This window comes from Lutzomyia longipalpis, chromosome 1 (genome assembly GCF_024334085.1).
Source record: "Lutzomyia longipalpis isolate SR_M1_2022 chromosome 1, ASM2433408v1".
NCBI lineage: Eukaryota > Metazoa > Arthropoda > Insecta > Diptera > Psychodidae > Lutzomyia > Lutzomyia longipalpis.
Genome location: NC_074707.1, coordinates 541528 through 561358, shown reverse-complemented (window position 1 = coordinate 561358; position 19831 = coordinate 541528). Strand labels below are relative to the sequence as shown.

The 19831-nt window shown below is 35.0% G+C and overlaps 1 protein-coding gene across 15 annotated transcripts in view; it reads left to right on the top strand.

Moving 5' to 3' along the window:
* Positions 1–19831, top strand: part of LOC129790770 (interference hedgehog) — a 43142-nt gene that overhangs the window by 15998 nt on the left and 7313 nt on the right. For 10 of the 15 annotated variants that reach the window (XR_008750628.1, XR_008750621.1, XM_055828573.1 and 7 more), the window contains exons 2-3: positions 11776–11862; positions 19515–19616. The gene's annotated coding sequence lies outside the window, so the exon portion shown is untranslated. The remainder of the gene's footprint in view (positions 1–11775; positions 11863–19514; positions 19617–19831) is intronic. The other 5 variants (XM_055828500.1, XM_055828534.1, XM_055828519.1 and 2 more) reach the window with 2 other exon arrangements.

Sequence of the window (19831 nt, the reverse complement as noted above, 5' to 3'; positions counted from 1 at the left end):
TCATTGACTTGGAATACCCACATAAATAAAATAACTGCCAAAGCAACAAAGGCGTTCTACGCCTGTCAAAGAATGATTGGCAAAACTTGGGGACTAAACCCCAAAATGACCCTCTGGCTATTTAAAACTATAGTCAGACCAATAATCTCTTACGCTGCGCTGGTCTGGTGGCCAAAAACCACGCAGATAGGTGCGCGAAATGCCCTTGCCAAAGTGCAGAGACTAGCGTGTCTCAGCACTAGTGGGGCAATGAGAACCTCTCCTACGGCTGCCCTGGAAGTGCTGCTGGATTTACCGCCTTTGCATATCTTTGTCAAGAGTGCGGCGGCATTCGGTGCCCACAGGATCCACCTTAGGCAAAATCTTAAACCAGGCAATTTAACTGGACATCTCCGTATCATACTGGAAATGCAGGAAAAGGGTATTATACATCCTGTCTCTGACTGCATGTCTAAACAGATAGATACGGACAAGAACTTCGAGGTACGATTGGAGAGCAGAGACCTCATTAAGGACGTCATCTCATCACTACCTAAGCATGCGTGCATCTGGTATACAGATGGCTCCAAAACCGAAGAAGGTACGGGAGCGGGAGTAGTTGGACCTGGCTATCGACAGGCTATCCCTCTAGGCTCACATCCCACCGTCTTCCAGGCGGAAACCTTCGCCATAGATATTTGCGTCCTGCAATGTCTGAAAAGGAATTACCGCAACGCCACAATTTTTATTATATCAGATAGTCAAGCAGCCCTACTAGCACTGAGTTCAGCAAAGTTTGACTCGAAACTAGTTTGGGAATGCTATAACAATCTGAAAAAACTCTCTCAGAAGAACAAAGTTTCACTGCTATGGGCCCCAGGCCACTCGAACATTAGCGGGAATGAAATGGCAGATGAGCTAGCTAGACTTGGCTCTAGCAAAAGCCTAATAGGGCCAGAACCCGTTTTTGGTTTCGCTGCAAGTGAATATAAAAGTCGTATCCGGGAATGGGAGTTCGAACGCAGAACACACCACTGGAATACCTCTAAGGGGATGAAACAGGCTAAAAAGTTCTTCGGAACGAGCCTACCAAAACACCCTGAAATCATTAATCTGAGCAAACCGTTGCTTAGAACTTACGCATGGTTCGCAACGGGCCATGGCCCTTTGAACTACATGCTTAAAAAATTCGGCAGGTCCGACACCGACGTTTGCAGATTCTGCAATTCTGAAGTAGAAACTGCCGAACATTTACTCTGCCAGTGTGACGCTTGGGTCCACTCTAGGAGGTTGCATTTGGGCACAGGCACCTGCAAATTGCCTCTCCCAAAAAGCATTACTCCAATTGAGGTCGTCAAATTTATTAAACGCCTCAATATCCAACACTAACCAAGGGGATGCACAATAGGCCCACATGGGCCGCAGTGCACAGGAGATGAAAGTCTCCGGACCCCATTTAACGTAACGTAACGTAACGTAACGTATTTGACTCTCAAGCTTTTTTGTTGTTGTTGATATTTATATAGAATTATAAGAAAAAAAAAACGAAGACACTGTCGACCCGGTGAAGGTCAATACTTGGTGATGGACTTCGTCAAGTCTGGCTAAAGAGACGCAGTATTATATATATTTTTCTAACGATTTTTCATCCTCTCTTTAGTAGATATAGCTACCTCTCCGCACTGACGAATATGTGAGATGTGATAGAATTTGAGTCCATATTTCTCCCTAATTTTTTTTTCAGACTATATAGCATCTTCTCTAGGCAGGTGAGCTTCTTCTACACAAGGCAAGAAGGAAAAAAATGTTAAAATCAAAAATAAACAAATGAAAGGCAGAAAACCAAAAGATGAAAAAGAAGTTCTGCCTCATGTTAATTGGTAAACGCTTCTGAATCTGTGTGATGGAAATAAATAACGAAACGATGCCCATTTAACAATAACGTCTTGACGATTGGGTGCAAGATTTATCTTCTGTCTCTCAGATCCTGGTATTCAAGCTTTTTTTTCACTTCTTCTTCGTCTTAGCTGAAATAGGCAAAAGTGATAAGACAGAGAGAAGCGCCTTATACTTATATAAATTTCTTACGTGACCAGAGAAGAATGCCCATGGGGAGCTATAAAACTACCTACCCGAAAAAAAACAGTTTATTTGAAGTTTGTCTCGTCTCTTGGACGGAACAAATATAAATATTTAATATTCGAGCAATTCGCATTCCGTCAAAAAAGGCCCGCTTCAAATGATAAAATAAATATTTCCTCGGGAGTACATGGAACTCCTCATATCGTGGTTTGTAAGAACGTGAAGAAATTCCTGTTTGAAAGGTTTTCCTTCTTGTTCTCGGCGTTCTCGCACAATAAGTGGAATGGTGGTTTTGGTGAGCAAAGAGGGGTGCATGAAGCACATGAAAAAGTGCATTTAGGAGTTGTGTAAATGACGCAATATCTCATGCTTTGGCACGTAACAAGAGTAATTTTTCGCGTATTCCACTTGGAATTTTTATGTAAATTACCCTGGACAGTGGTGCTTTGGCATTGGAATGACGGTGGGATGCTGACTCTTGAGAGGGTAACAGACGACATCTCACCCAAACACACAGGTATAAATACCTTTGGTAAACTTCTTCCCATTTTATGCTATATAAATGAGATTTCTTCTGGTTGCATTGTCTTTGTTGGCGCCGCCACGACAAAATGTCTTGAGATAGAATGTGGGGGTAGGGTTGGTATAGGTACAAGAAGAGGAGGGAAGTTCTTTTCTGCCATTTATAGAGATTTTTTGCACGCGCTCAAGTTCGTGGTAATGTCGCTCGCGCGCAGATTATATTGTATTATTCTGTTCAGGTTTGAGGACAAGTTCATGGTACTTTTGTGCTGTTCTACGAGGAAGATATTTTGCTGCTGTTGTTGCTTTTTGCAGTGCGCCAATGCATTCACAATTTTCCATATCTGTATAGTGTAGTAACCCATTTGAGGATTCTTAGGGGCTTATCTTTGTCGTCTTAACTATGAACATAATGCTAATGGTCCAGCTTAGAGATGTGCTTATACTGCACTTTGGCCATAGAGGACTTGAAAGAATTCTTTTTCAAACATTAGATGGTATTAGCATGGGGAAGTAAAACTTTTGTTATATTTATTTTGCATAGAAATGTACATAATTTTCAGGGAAATTACAAATTCTTTTAACTAATCCTACTCATTCTATTAACCATTTAATCTTCTTTTTAGGTTTAAGTTTTTGAGAGTAGGAATAATTTTTGATCTTTAGAAGATCTATTGAATATATTTCATCTCCCTTTTTGTTCTGATTGTTTTGTAATAAGGTTTAAATATTAGGGAAAAAATAAGGAAAGGAATTCTCGCAATTTGTACCCGATGCATTAGATATTTCTTTCGAAAACGAAAGAAAACTTAAAAGCAATGATCCTAGAAATCTAAGAAAAACTCTAATCTTTTGAGAAATTTAAGCATTACAGTTGGACTCTCTATAAGAATCTAAGGGTACGACTACTGTTTCATCGCTCCTTCTTTTTCAATTCTCTTTTCTTATCTACAATCGGAATCTTAATCTTTGACCTTTTGAGGGAAATGCTGCCGGTGCTTCTGAGACAGAGAGAACACAATTCTCTGTGTGAGGAATGAAAGACTCAACTGCCCAAGACGATCTAGGCTAAGACTCTGCCCCGGGATGACGTCACCTTGAGAAGAATGTTGATCATGTTTCATATTTGATCACCGTCAGCATTCACTAAATACAATGTGGCGCACAGTGTGGGGAGAGAGCGTCTGTGAGAGAATCTCCATGAAACACCTCATTAATAGAAGACTCACGAATTTAATATGAAAACAGAATATCCAACAAAAGTCACACTAACGAGCTGCGGAGAGGCTCTTTTTTTTCCTCCAGACCACGATGCGACTTCCACTGATCAGAGAGCGGTGAGGCTGAAGGAAAAGAATCCAATTTTTCTGCTCAATCGTTCGGTGGTGCGGGAGGGAGTGCGCAAAAGTTGTCTTGTCCAGGTAGATGTGCTGTGTGCACCTCTTACATCGCCAACCATTCTCGTCTGTGCACGGTGAGAAGAAAAGAAGAAGCACGAGACAAGAAATCAGCAAAATCCATTTGGAATTTTTTTGTGTGAACGAAGCTCCTACCCTTCTTGTAGTCTGTTTAGCTGTTTCTACTTCCATTCCTCGAGCTCTATTATTACAGATTATTATTGTTTTGCTCTCTGCTGCCGATATCTTTTATGATTTTCCTGATTTAGAATATATATATAACACGCACAAGATGTGGATGAGGGAGAGCGAAAAAAGGAGTCCCAAATATGTCTTCCTGTCAACTTGTTTTAGTCTCTTCGGCATTTTTATGTCTCAATCAACGCCAAGTTTTTGGATGTATACTGCTGCACTCGGGGAAAGGTGAGACGTGCAACTGAGAAAGAATATACATATAGGTATCAGAAGAAGTTGGCAGGCAGAGATCCAGAGAGAAGTTGGAATTTCTGGTCTGGGAGTTTTGTCTCTCATCTGAAAATGTGTTGAATATAAATTGATGTTCCATCGCTGAAAAAGGTGCCTTCTTTTTTTTTTCAATATTCACTGCCTCTTTGCTCCACTAGGTTCATTGTGTTGTGGGTAGGCTGAAAATGTTTTTTTTTTCATATTTGAATTTGATCGATTGAGGAGGACGGCTTCTTTAGATGATTGATAAGCCATAAGAGGAAAAATCAAATTTTTGTCAGGTACTACCATGACTTTCCTAACTCATTCACATGTACTTTTGGACATTTTATCAAGAGTTATTTATCGGAGAAAAATTATTTTACATGTAGCGCTAGGTTTGTTCATAAAATACATAGGTATACATACAATATCTATTCGATTACGTTATTTTGAGATCATTAGAATTTTGTTAATTTTTTCTATATTTATGTTATTAATGTCGGTAAAATTTTCCATTTTGCCATTTATTCTCAGATTTTATAAAGCTCTGCCTTATTTTTTCTTATCCAAGATGAGTCAATGAGTTTCTTCCTCTTTGAGCCATTTAATTTTTCCAATACTTATTTATTGATATTTAATTTAATTTAGATTGTAGGTTGTTCAAATTTATATGGATTGCGCGAGAAATGTGTGGGATTGTGCGATAAAAGAAAATTAATAAAGTTAAAAGAGAAATAAAATTTGTAATGGTTACATTTCAAAGGTCATAAGAAATCGAAAGAAGATTCTTTATTATCAAACCTTCTTTTTTTAAGGACTCATAAATATTTAATACGAGTAATTAACATTAATACAAACACCTGCATTTTGGAAATTTAGTACGAAGAAAATAATCAATGAATTCTCAGATTTTTTTTCCACAATAATCTTCAAGAACTTACAAGAAGAATATTAAATTAAGAAATTTTAAATTATGTGTGAGGTGGAAGATTGAAATTTGGCGAAAATGTCAAATTGGAATTGCATGAAGATTCTTGCTGATTTTATATTTTTTATTTCTCTTGAATTCCGGTTTAAATTATGATGAAGAGCTGAAGTGAAGATTTCTGTTGAATGAACCAAAAAAAAAACATCTTTGAGAGAATTAATTAAGAAAACTTGTTGAAATTATGCGTATAAAAAGCTATTGGAAGTTTTTCGGGTGTGTTTTCTTTAACAATTTGTCATAACTAATCAAATATTTGATTTTCTTCATTTATTTTTACGTTTACCAAATAAAAAGGGTTTGGAATAGACAGTACGTGATCTTTATCGCATGAACTAATGGTGATCTAGAAGAAACTTTCTTATTTTTTTGCTCTTAAATGTTAGTTTCAGTAGAATAAATAAAATTCGTCATTTCAGTTTGTTGATTTTTACATTAAAGGTGAATTAAATACGCGTGTACGTATTTTATTATGTTGTGAAAAGGTCCATGAAGGTGCCATTGGCATTCCATGACTCATCTCAAATGGATTAAAAATTACAAACCGATGGCTGTACAAAGGAGAAGACAAAATTGAAATTTGTCTGTATACTCAGAAGCAATTGACTCATTATTTTTTTCGCACCATTGAACATTTTTTAAGTACATATAGCAAAAAGGAATGAAAAATTTTTCTGAAGTAATAAAGAAAAAACAAGAGATTTTAGTTTCTTTGGTCATAAGAGAGATAAATCCTCAGATTATGCTGAATGAGGCAAAATACATCCCGAAGGTTTACAAATTTTACCATCTCTCTCTCCATTTAGTGGTAAGCAAGCATATATACCGGAGATGTTGTTAAAAGCGAGGAATTATGTTTGTGTTTGAACATTTAAGCATTCAGTGCGTGTATTTCAGATGCCATTGCATTGAGGAATTCCGAGGATGCAAAGTGCTGTATCTAAATGGAAAATATGTGCACATGATGGAGGTGCACAGTTGAGGATCCAGCTATAAGATAACGAAAATATGCTGCACAGCAAGATTTCTTGAGTGTGCCTGTTTGCTTTATATAGTCTGGAGATAGGTGAATTCTGCGATTTGCATAATTTTCAATTAAAAACTATCTAACTGACTAAGAATTTAAAAAGTTTAAGTAATGAGTATAAAATCCTTTGAATGAAGAGTTTTTTTTGCTTTCTTTCTATAAAGAATCCTTCAGTTAAAAAATTATTTAACCGACGCCGTTGAAAATGTCTCAGCGTATTATATACCTCAAGAGTCTGCTGAATTTTTGCTGGCTGAGTGGTTTCAAATGTCGCCAGACCCTCGATTCTTCATCTGTGAGTGCACTAAAGAGAGTATTGTAGATATTTTCTTGTCTGCAATTTATTATTCATTAGGAAATGTTTGTTTTATTTATTTTTTCTCAATCTCCTACCACTATTAACAAACCGATCGAATAGAAGTTTACACAAGAACAATACACTCATTTAATGCTCAACTCATTCATTCCTGAATAATGTGAAATGAAAATGTGGTGTGTTTAATGGTGAAAAGGAATATGAGAAGTCGTCTATTGAGTCACGTTTGTAATTTTCACATAATGTTGTATATATACGTCTCTTTGCATTTATATAGACTCTTCTGTGCGACGAGACAAATTCATTGAGAACAACACCAAATTATGACATATATCACGATCAAAGATGGTGGATAAAAAATACAAAATGTAATTTGATATTTTCTCTTGTGTGCGGTTTACCATCAGCTATGTATATTGCGATGCATTGAGACATTATGTGTGGGATCCTTTTTGCTCATAATGCACCCTCGAATCTAAAACACTGATTCAAATGGATTTTTTGTCTTCCACAACAGCACCACATCATTGCACACGTTGGTGTGCAGCACACCACCCGAATGCTTGAGTTGGTTCTATTTTTAAAGTTTTATATTATGTTGAATTAAATAATTATGTTGTAAAAGGCCTCTGTCAGTTTGTATTTTAAAGTCGTCGTTGTATGAGGCTAAAGGAGTTAAAGAAGTTGTTTCGATTGGTGTGGAAGTGTTGCACATTTTGAATTTCTCTTTGGGGGTTTTCATGTGGCATTCTTGGAATGGTATAATGGAGCCATTTCGCGTGAGTGCCTCACAGATGAGTCCCTCAACTCAAAATGGGGGATGGGAAGAAAAATGTTTATAGGAGAGGCACAAGCAGAAATTTTGCATACAGAGACGAATGAGAAAATGGATACAAGACGGACAGATATAGATTTCAGTGAATTAAGTGGAAATTGGGACTCTTAATAGTTGCGTGTGCCACGGGTTTTTTTTCTCTCTGTTACCCCATTATGGATCGTTAAACTGAACTAGCGCGAAACGATACCAAATTCATAGTTAACTACCTACCTATGTATATATTTTTTGATAAGTCTTCCCTTAATTATATGCTAAAAGTAGAGGTAGTGGAGTAGTGAGAGTGTTAAGTTGTCAATAAAATTTTGCATGTGAAACGAATGCGAAATACAAAATGATTGGTTTATTGTAATTTATTGAATGGCATATAAATTATAAGTAGAACCATCTGTGTGAGGGCAATTGGGTGGGCTTTTTAATTACAAAATACCAATATGATGTGGTGAATGTAAAACAGCATTTGTTGGGAATTTCATCTATTTCACGGACATAAATAATGGACATATGGGGGGGACATACTATGTATAAGCTTGTGACAAGATTAACTCGACCACCCGCTACCCAAAAAGATTCCGAGACAATCTCAAGCACCTGAAATTGTAACTATTTTCAGTTCACGTGCTGTGCCTGCGAATATTTTCTCTGAAAAACCAACTGACGATTTATTATTATTTTGAATGGGAAAATTCTCCTTGCCTTTGGTGACTTTTGTGAATTATGTTTTGTACGATGCCCGCAGCCAAATTGGCTATTGTGTGTGAGTTTTTCACACAAATCGGTAGGTGGGAGAATTAAATATATATGTACCGAACTACTTGTCTTTTGAAGGCTCCTTGTGGGCTCTCTCAATATCTTCTGATTATACTTCAATTGACATTTTTGGTATTGAAAGCAAATCCATTGAATGTATAAGATGTTGAATTTATATTTATTCTCAAGAAATTTTGCAAGAAGTTGATCAACTTATTTTGTCGCTGAGTATTGCATCAAAAAAATCTTAAGAGGTGCTAAAGTGTATGACTTGAGGAAAAGTGAATGAAGGAAAAATATTTTGTCCACCTACGATCCTTTGAAATCTTTCAAGATCTGAGATATTTTTTTTAAAACTATCTGTTGATTTGTAGAAAAATTTCTTTACTTTTGAAAGATTAAAAAAAAATGTTAGAAATCTTGTTGATCTTCTAATTTTGAGGTGAAATAGTTCTGTGAGAAAATTGAGCGGAAAATTTGTTTGAATACAGAACATCTATGGAAAAGTTAACAATTCTCAATCACACCATGACCATACGTTTATTTATGTTGTTAATAACACAAAGTGGAGGATTGTTGAGAAGTTAGAAAAAAAAAAGATTTTTTTAAGAAACTGTTTCAATGCGTCAATTTGACTGTCTGTCCGTGTCCATCACAAGGCATTCCACAAAATGCTACAATAGAATGCTTCTTATAACATTTTATTCCGCGTCTTTTTCCACTGTTCAACACAAAGTGACATACGTCAACATAACGATAAATTATGTATTATCCAATAATCTTGAATGACTTGAGAATATAATGCTGCACATATAGCAAAAGGGATTGATGCATGAGAGGAACCCCTTGAGAACCTTGTCGAAGATGAGGTAGGGAGGGAGGAAGAGGATAGAACCTTTGTATAGAACAAAAGATGGGTGTGTTTTATGAAATGATGATTCGTCTGGCAGGGAAGACATCAATAATTTCTTGGGAAGTGACAAATACATAGGCGCCGGAAATAAGAGTCATTATATATAATTAGGACACAGAAGATTTTTAGGAACCATGAGAGTATCGCATGGTTATTTCCCAACAGCATCATTTTACTCACTCGCAGAGAGAGATATGTTGTGTGACAAAAATAAATTCAAATTGACTCAAACTTTTTTCCACGTACCACCTTTCGACGGGATCTCTCAGGCAAAGTGCCTATGTTAATCTTATTCATCTAAAATAAATTTATATTGCGGAAAGTAATAAATTTTACGTTGTGTGTATACTCACAATATTGGCAGTAATTGCACCTTTAGCAGATATCTAAAGGTGTGTTCTTGGCAAATTTACTCTATTGCAATGGATTTCATTTCATTTATTGTTGGCCTGATGAAAGAGGCACAAAATGATCGTCAAATGTGTCATAAAGAAAAGGATTTTGCTGCTTGCTTTCTCAGTGTTAAAAGCGCTTAAAGCATCAAATTGCAGAACTTCTATCACATGCAAGCAAGTCATCGAGCAATGGGGCCATAGCATCTGCGGAAATGTTGAGCATTTCTATCTTGTTTTCAAAATTCTCCATAAAATTCATTGCAAATGCAGAGTCATAATTCTTTGCGAAAATCCCTCCCAATGCGGCACGACACAAATTTTACATATACACCGAACATTTTCACATGATAAAATAAATAAGTTTGGTCGACTTGGCTTTTAGTCAAAAATCGAAAATAGTTCGACGCCGCTAGAAACATCAATGTCTTCACTCCTCTTAATTATGTGCGTGGATTTTGTGGTGAGCAAATTGCAACTTTAATGCAGCCACATAGAATGTCACCGTGTTGATCGTGGCGGTGAAGTAATGATGACTGATTTTAGAAAGTGGAGGGTGGTGTCTTTTTCACAAATTTATTTTTAGCAACAAAATGCGTCAATCCATCATTCACGATGGCAGCATTTGGTTCCGGATGAAATTTCATGCTATATACTAACATATTTCATATATCACAAAATTCTCGCTGGGTTTCCATCAAATTAAGCGATTAATTAAAATTGCACAAGCTCTTGTTGTTGTGCACTTTACATCTCAATATACATTTTCTTTTTCTTTTTATCTCTTGGTGGAGCCATCGTGAATTGCAGCGCACGCATCCTATTCATTTTGCCCGATATGGTTATTTTGCGTAACTCCAATCAATCAGACACAATACCACTGTACTGTCCACAATGTAACCACAAACTAGGTCTTTATATGCATTGAATATCCGCCTCTGACATCTCGATCTGTCTCAATGATCATCGCAAATTTATCCTCCAATTGCACATGCTGTGCGTTTGTAATCTGTGCTGCAAAATTACAAATGCAGTGAGTTTTAAAATTCGCAATAATTTGTCGTTTTGTATGCGCGCCAAAGACCATGCGATATTGAGCATAAATTGCGCAATACTGTATGCATATGGGAAGAAGTTATAATATGTGCAGTACCTACAATATATATGTCAAAGACTCCACCACTTAACGTGGGTTAATGATTAACTTTGTGCGCGATCTCCCCGACCTATTTATGGGCAAAAGATGTCGAATTGCGGTTCAATTTAATTATCCAGCTGTAAATCAGAGAACTATTTTCGGCACATTTGGCGGGGACTCTTAAGTTTTCTTTTTCAATAACATCCAAAACCACAAGATTTTTATACTTCATGGGTGCTGAAGGATGGATGAGAATCTTTTTCTTCTTTCAAATAACGCATCGGGATGAGTTGGAAGAAAAGATCAAACTGCCAAATGTAGAATAAAGAAAAAATTTGGTTTCCTTTCAACACTCTTTTAATTCACTTCCATGGTGGAGTTCGCGTTGGAAGGAATGAAGAGCAAAAAAAAATTGAGAAGATTGAAAGACAACGGGTGAATCATTCAGCAACTTGATGCCCCTTGATGAGGAGAAAACTGAATTGTGGATGGACGCCAAGGTATAATGAAAAAAAAACTTGAGAGTAACATATTGAAGTATTCCATTTGGGAACATGATCTTCAATGGTAATCAGGTGGAACAAGACAAGATGCACCGCTCGGTGGTATGAGACATATAAAACCACTCTTCAAGAAAGATGGTGAGATATCACAATTGTGATTTAGTCCCGTTACCGATCAGACCAAGAAGAAGTTGATCACTCTCTGAAGAATTGATTGTTGTTCAGTTCAGCATCAACAAAGAATCATGCCACTTGCGAGCAAACTCGAAGCGATTTCTGCAGGTTTTCATTGCATATATGCTTCGCCGATGTAGCATAGATAGATAGTTTTTTTTTCTTCGTGTGTATGTGTGATTAATGCTAAACGCGAACATGTGTTAATAATTTCTTATCAATAATCACTATCAGGAGGAAACTGATGTTATTTTCCTTTATTAAATATTTAGGCAAATAGTGAAATTCTTTTTTTTTCTCTTTCTATCTTTTTAGGTGTGCTCGCATGAGTTGAGAGACAAATTTGGAAGGAATAATATGGAAAGAGGTGTAAAGACATTCCCCCACAGCTGAAAATTAAAGGTAATAAACATTTCTTTTATAATGTTTCACCTTATTTTTTATACTCTAAATGTACGTCAACATTTTTCTCAATCAACTTCTTGGGATTCATCCGGAATTGTCTTGATATTTCATTCATTTAATGTTGCTGAAAGACACATTGAATGAAGAATTAATGGGCAGTATTCCATACCACTTAGCAAGTGGAAAAAGTAGTTCTTTAATTGATAGTAAATTTTAATAATGTTAGCTGCTGCAAAAGTACAGCAATGGATGATATGAGAACCACCAACTGTTTAAGACGCGCCTCATGCGATCACCAGTTGTACCAGATGATAATAAAGAGAAAAAATTACAAGAATTGCATCTCAACATGCCACCATAATTGCACAATTTAATTCCAGAAATGATAGAGATCTTGTATTTATGAGTCACTTATCTTTCCCGCTTCTTCATTCGCATCATTCATTTAAGTCGGTGATTTCGCGTCATTTTCAAACTTTTTTTCATTTAAAAAGATGTGGAATAAATTGAAACGAAAAAATATATAGAGGAGATGTTTTACAAAATGCATGATCACTATGAAATGTGAGGATAAATGTACATATTGATGATGGTGAGAAACATTTTGTGAAATTCATTGAGATGATTCTTTTGAAGTTGAGGAGTTGCAACGTGTGTTTCCATTGTAATTGAAAAATTATTGTGATGAATTCGTAGAAAAAAAAAGAAAATAAGCCACAATGTATATGCTCTGCGTTGGGTGTTCGTTTTTCGGAACAATTGAGGTAGATGATTAATGATATGCGTGAAGAATTCGCTGACCGCTCTGAAACTCCTTCACATCATCATCGCCACTTGTTAGTTTTCGATTGAATTTATTGATAAAAAGTGTAATAATCCACTTACAAGGAAGGGAAAAAAGAAGAAGGAATGTAGAATATTAATTGGTTTTTCCTATTCTTATATTCAAATTGCAAAAAAATGTATGGTACAATTGAATCTTATTTACTTCTACTTAATTTACAATGCCATTAAACTTGGTATGGAAAAGATAATTTGGCTACTTTTAAGTCTATTTTACGAAATTGAAAAGATCTCACCAGGATTGGAAAAATTCCATTGATTTCTTTTCTTTTATTTTCAATCGGTAAGAATACAAGAGTTTCATTCAATTAACCCCCTAAATATTTCAGAGCTTAATAAAAAGTAAAAAAAAAAGAATTACTTTTAAGCATTTATAGCTTTCTGTAAGAGATCGTAATGAGAACACAGGAAGAGGGAGGCTGAAGATCATGTACTGTAGAATCTTCTTGGTGATGGTTAGGAGAAGTAAAAAATTCGCGCATCGAGAGCGCGAATAAAAAGACAAAATGAAAAATTGCAATGGAATCCTTTGTGTTCTCGATCACTTTGAGATCTTATAATTATATCCCTCTCTTGCTATATTGGTGGTGTGTACTCTTAACTTGATTCTTCGAGTTTCTCTGCTGAAATGCATTTTATATAGCCCCGTATGTGCATGGTTTGGGTCTCTCCCTTCATCTTTTTCTACCCATCCACTTAATATAACTTTGGGTCCGCTAACCGCGCGATCGTCGAACCATTGAGCAGACGTGTACCTTGCAACAACTCCACTCTGCAATTTTGCACACCCAAGTCTTCTCACAAGTCTTCGGCGGTCATCTAACTGATCAACTCTCGCCTGTGCTGGTGGATGGTTTGTGTGCAATCAGCAAGAAATCCCATTGCGAATCCAGTGTTGAATTGGACAATCATAGAATCATTAAATCTTCCCAATTATGCCATCAACATTTTTTAACAGATGTATATTTTCTTAAAGAAAAAAAACCATCATTACCTGAGCATTAGTCAAAGGTAATTCCAAATAAATCAAATAATGAGAAGAAGTAAAGAAGAAATGCAAAATTTGATGGTTTGAATCCATCTCTGAAGTGCAAATTGAACTCTTTTATTGGAGAAAAGAATTAACCTGAACTTTGGGCTCTTCTTCATCTTTATGGCTTGTTCTTACACTCTTGTGAGAGTACATGGGCATGGTCTTTTTGTTGTATATATCACTCAACCATTTTGAAATTCTCCTTGCTTCTTTTTTCTTTTCTTTCTTTTCTCGCAAATATGTGAAATGGTGTAGCAAATGTATCACAAATTGGCACACAGGTGCCTCGTCGTTGAAATTATTACCACTAGACGATGATAAATTGGCAAAATACATAAAATATGTAGGTATATATTCGCGTAAATTACGAGCGGTTTGTTTTGCGGCTTTTTTTAAATCATAAAATGCGTGGTCAGTAAACCCTTATCACTGACATTCCAGTGCCAAATACATAAGACATATGGGGGATTGAAATTGATTAATTAAATATTCAATTTTTAAACATTGAGAAGTTTTTTTTTATTACGTAATAAAATTAAAGTTCTATCTCTTGATTAAAAAGAATAGATTTTTAAATATTTAAAAAAATAACAGTTCTTGATTTTTTGTAGTTTTTTTTTTATTTATTTTTATATATTTATGCAAGATTCATGCCCATGAATACATAGATTCTTAAAGGACTATATACTTAAACTAATTACAAACATTTACATCAGAACGGAGTTAGGCTGCAATCGACCGGGAGGCTTAGGAATCATCATCACTGTGTTATTTCATGTAAAAAAGAGTCTTATTCACAGTACTATGGCTAGGTTCGCGGGCTATAGACAAATTTCGTTTCTAAATTATCTTATACGAATTTTCCTGTTGAAAGTATAACCGTAGACTTAGCCCAAAGCTCCAGTTCAAAGTTTATGGAAGAGAAAGTCTTTTAATCTAATCTTAATGTTTTTACAGACCATTATTAAGCTATATGTAATTGTCTTTGTGATAAAGTATACCAACCTACCATAAAACACACCACATATATAATACCAAATGTGATAGATAGCACCAAGAGAATGATTTACTGTGGGATCAGATTTTACACCAACAACAACACTTCAATGTAAAATGATATAATGAGACACTTGCATACTTTAGCGGGTGTTGTGTGCTATAAATTGCTTAACAGCAAGAGATATACTCCTCCGTCATTTTTTCTTTCTTTTGCAAACTTTTGTTTAAAGTAAATTTCCTTCCCAGCTTAGAGTAGTGCAAAATGCAAAGATGTCGAATAAAAATGTGTGATTGAAACTGTGAGAAAGTGCTTTTAAACGTAAATTTATCAAGTTTCATTTTCTCATAATATTCACACTAAAAGAAGCAACAAAATATGGCATGAAAGGAAAGGCTTCACGAGTGAAAATATACTTTTTTTTTCTCCTAAATAAATTGATCGCTGAAATGGGAAGGAGTATACAATATTGGTGGAAGAGATGGGAAGAGAGAAAAAGGAATCATTTATTACGTGGCATGAAGTAAAACGTCTCTCCAACTTGATCTATTAATTGAATTCCGCGTCATTAGCATCACCCGGCAATTCTCTTCTTCAAGAGATCTCTCCACGAGTGAAAATTTCAAAGCTCATCTTTATAAATTGCTGAATGCCTGTGTGCTATATACATTAATTGCATTCCCTGAAGATGATTGAGTACTGAGATGCGTGTCTTCTCTTTTCTATACACATATAATACTTTTAATTACAATGTGGAACACCACTGATGCTCCTTGTATGATCATCGATTGTACACTTGTGATGAATATTTTTAGGGGTGTTCCCATGACATTTCTACGAGTAAAATCGCTTAGATTCGTCTTTTTCTTTTTTTTTTCAACTGCAAATAAAAGATATTGTGTTTTTTGTTAATGGATTATTTGTCGGCTTAAATATTTACCCACAATACCCATAACCATTGCAAATTGTAAAGTTCACACTAAAAAGATCAATCAGCACAGTTGATTTCTCGATCGTGTTGAGGTGAATGATCGCAAAATTGACCATATCAAATTTATAACACACATATTCATATCTATATGGAAGGTATCACAGGAAATATTAAGAATCTTCTTTTGAGCATATCCGTATTAGACACGAGTCATTAAGGATCTTCGCTATGTGATATAGAATGTAGGAAATAATATATTTTCATCATACTTCTCGCTCTTTCTCTCTTCGTCTCTCATTTTCCAAACACTCACTGGCAAAAGAATGTATATATCTTTTAATATCTTACACGAGTCTTTAGGTATAAGAAAGCAATCAATCTTGATCACTTTTTATATTAATTGGAGTGTGCCTCAAGACATTTTGGTGTCGTTTCTTTTGCAAAAATTTTTTTTTCATGCAGAAAATGAAAAGAAAACAACTTTTGTTGAAGTTTTCCGTGGAAATTTGTACAAGGATTTGTTTCATTATTCTATTTCTTACATTAAATATCACAGAATTTTATTTTAAAAGTTTTTTTTTTAGTGTATAAGGAATTTTTAATGAATCTTGGATTTCAGTAAACGATAGTGTTACACATCCGCTTGATATCCCTGCAGAAAATACCATTGATATTAAATTTCACTTTAGGGGTGAATTGATGGGAAATTGCGATCCTTCAAAGTGAGTCATTTTATTTTATTCGCCACATTCTTTGCTGCATTTTTTTTAAACAAAGAGGTGAATTTTGATTTTTATTTTATGAACGAAGGAAGAATTTAAAAATTTAGATATTAAGTAAGAAGAAACTAACAATAAGAAAATAAGAAAAAGAATCTAAGATGAACATATAGTGACTGTGAGTCTGCGAATTTTGACACAAGACAAAAAAAGTTAGGAAAATTATGCCCAATTATCTTCACGCAAGTTCCAACTTTTTTTTTCCAAACGAATTTTAAAACAAAACGTAAACGAAAACTCTTTTATAAATTAGGTCTCTATATATAAAGCTCCGTGAAGAATTTTTGTTTCTCTACGAGAAGATATTCATTAAAATGATGCCTCTGCAATGGAGTATGTGTAAATGATCCAATTATTCAATTAAAGAAATTTCCAAAATTGCTCTACCAAATTACCATCCATTAATATATTGTGTGTAATTTTTCCATTAAGCTTCCCTCGCATAGTCTTTCAACTTCTATATTCTATTAATCACTTCGATTGTTTCCTTCCAAGATATGATTGTCTTGATCATTTAGATGTACATATATGTACAAAATAGTGTTGAATTTGTGCAACATTTATTATTATTAAAAATATGCTGTTTGTTAGCATTATTGGATGAATGATTTGTGTGTGATGTCAAGCGCATAAAATTAGCTGATGGCAGTATTTTTATTTATATATATTTTTAATCTGGATTTTTCCAAGGAGATTTCTGCAAATGCAAGAGGGCGGGATTAAGCAAGAAAAATTACTCAATATTTATGTATTTTAATTTAACCATCCCCCGCTGAGCATAAATTTCACTTTTGTAATGCAAACTGATCGTGAGATGAATCATTTCTTGTCGTTTTTTCGCTCTTCCATCGATCTTTTTAGTCTTCCACCAAGTTTTATACTATATTATGTTCTCTTCCGCGTACATGGCAGTTAAAGACTCATCTTTTGCATTTATTATGCCTCTCGTATGCTGTGAGAGAGAGAGCATGGATTGCAATGAGTATTTTCTTAAAGTAAAAATATATAATTTTGCATTCACGAAGAAATAGGCAAGATTCATGAAGAAGTATTATGTTTAAAAGAAAATATAGCAAAAACTGGTTGAACTGGAAAATAAACATTATGTAAAAATTTTAAACATATTACAGTTGGTTTTGGTAATAATTTTCTTCCAATGATGGATTTAAAATTTATGTTTTGAAATATAACCGAAAATAGTAACATACAGAGATGGTTTAGGAGGTTCTTTGAAAGTTCTTTTTTTTCATCTAATTTTATGTTTTTTTTTCTAAATCGTTTCTTTTAACTTTTATTTCTAAATTTTCATCTAGTTCTTTGGTTCAATTTTTCAAGAGGGCAAAAGAGCATAAATTGATGTTGCTAAAACAACTTTGTTGCAATGATACACAACAACGAGACAAAATAGTTTGTATTTCCCTTCATTGTAAAGAAAGCATTTTAACTTTTATGTATGGTACTGCCTTTTAGAATTGGAATTTCTGTGGAAGGTGTTGTATGCAGTTTGACTTTTTTTCTCTTTCTTTCTCTTGTATGTCTTCTTTCTTTGGCATACAATACTTAATATTCAATGCCGGGGTGTACACACATAATAATTTTCATCTTGTTCTTACCACGATCAATTCAATTCTTCTTACAGTGCAATGCTATGTTTTTGCTTTGGCACTAACATCTACAACAATTTCCAATAAATGTGCTTCATTTTATGTTTTTTTTCTTCTCCTCTAAGCCCCCATTCTCAATTGATTGCGTTTTCGCCTTCTTCCGCGCGTCCGCGGGATAATATGTTGGATGATGGCTTTCTGATCGAAACCGCGAATAATCTCACAATTTGATCTTCACGAGGTGGAAGAGTGGCAAATGCATGCACATATAAAAGTGCAATGAGGAAGATCACAACGGGGAGAGACACAAAGGAATCTCTCACCCATTCCGACCCTGCTCCAACATCAAGTAGTAATCATTCATAATTACGTGCTGGAATTGCTTCAAGGAGGTGCCTCATCTTTTTACATTCGTCTCGCTTTTTTAATGCCATCTCTGTGCTCCCCCCTCATCTTCCCGGTGTGCCTTGTCGGGGCAATTGGTGGAAAAGATGTGCGATGGGTGATGACTGGGGGGTATGATTGGGTGAGGAGAGAAGTTATATTGTTTATTGTATATAAAATGTACAAAATGCTGAATCGGCAAAAGTATAATATTTCTCTTTCTCTCTATATGTTCTCAACAATCTATTCCACCAAGATTATTGGGGGGAGTTGAGGGGCGACAAGAGAAAGAAAAGTTGTCAGCCTTTTTGTGGTAACATCAGCAAAGTGTCTGTTAAAGTGATTTTAATAAATGAAATAATGTAATAAATAATCGGATTCATTATTGTAATCCCTATACGTCGTTACTTTAGCAAAGAAGGAAACTCTCTATGGCTCCAACACTTCAACTATATACTTATGAGCACTGAATGAATTTTCTCAAGCATAATTCGTTCGCTAAGATTGAAAAGAAGATGATGTTTGAGGTGATGAAACGATAAAAATTGTGTCTTGTATCCAATCAAAAACTCTTTTTTCGATTAACCATCTCGTGGTTAAGGTTGTGTGTGGAAAAAAAAGGAGTTGGTAAAGAACATTGGGAAGAGGATGTATAAGATGAAAAATGATTTTTTATTCCTTCATCTCCCCGATTCCATCGTCTCTCGAATCTCTTTGTGTATCGCGAGTCACACACCGGTTGAGTATTTTGTTGTGTTATCAGATATTTGGTTAATGGGTTTTGCTGCCCGAAATTTGTGGGTAAAAAAAGGGGAGAAAAGAAGGAGAATTGAATCGATTGAGAGGCTATTTAGTAGTTGGAGATTTTGGGATGAATAAGAGAAAAAAATAGAGGGTATTCTATTACTAACAATCATCATCACTCACCCAGCAGCCAATTATAGTCAATAAATCTCGTGGAATTCACTGGTGGAAGATGTAAAAATTCCCACTTCCATGAGATTTTTTTTAATTGAATAAAGTTGAGAATTTTGTCTGCCTATAATTAAGCAAAGGTTTTTTTTTCTCCCAATTTCAGGTGTAAAATAATTAGGTGCACAATTATCACATAAAATGATGGGCTACCATTCCTGGAAGGTGTAAACAACGCGGTTCCATTTGATTATTTATCGCATTGGATGTAAGTTTTCTTTATCCTTTAATCTTTGATATTTTTTTTAATTCCTTTGAGATTTACAAGAATTTCTTCCACGAAAGTAATTCTGAAAGATTTAAGGGAGGATGTTCTTAATCAGACTCTTCATCTTCTTCTCTCTCTCTCTCCCTAACTTTGAAATATGATTAAAATTAAATCTTTTTTTTTTTCATCTAAAACAAAAAGCCTTACATGATCCT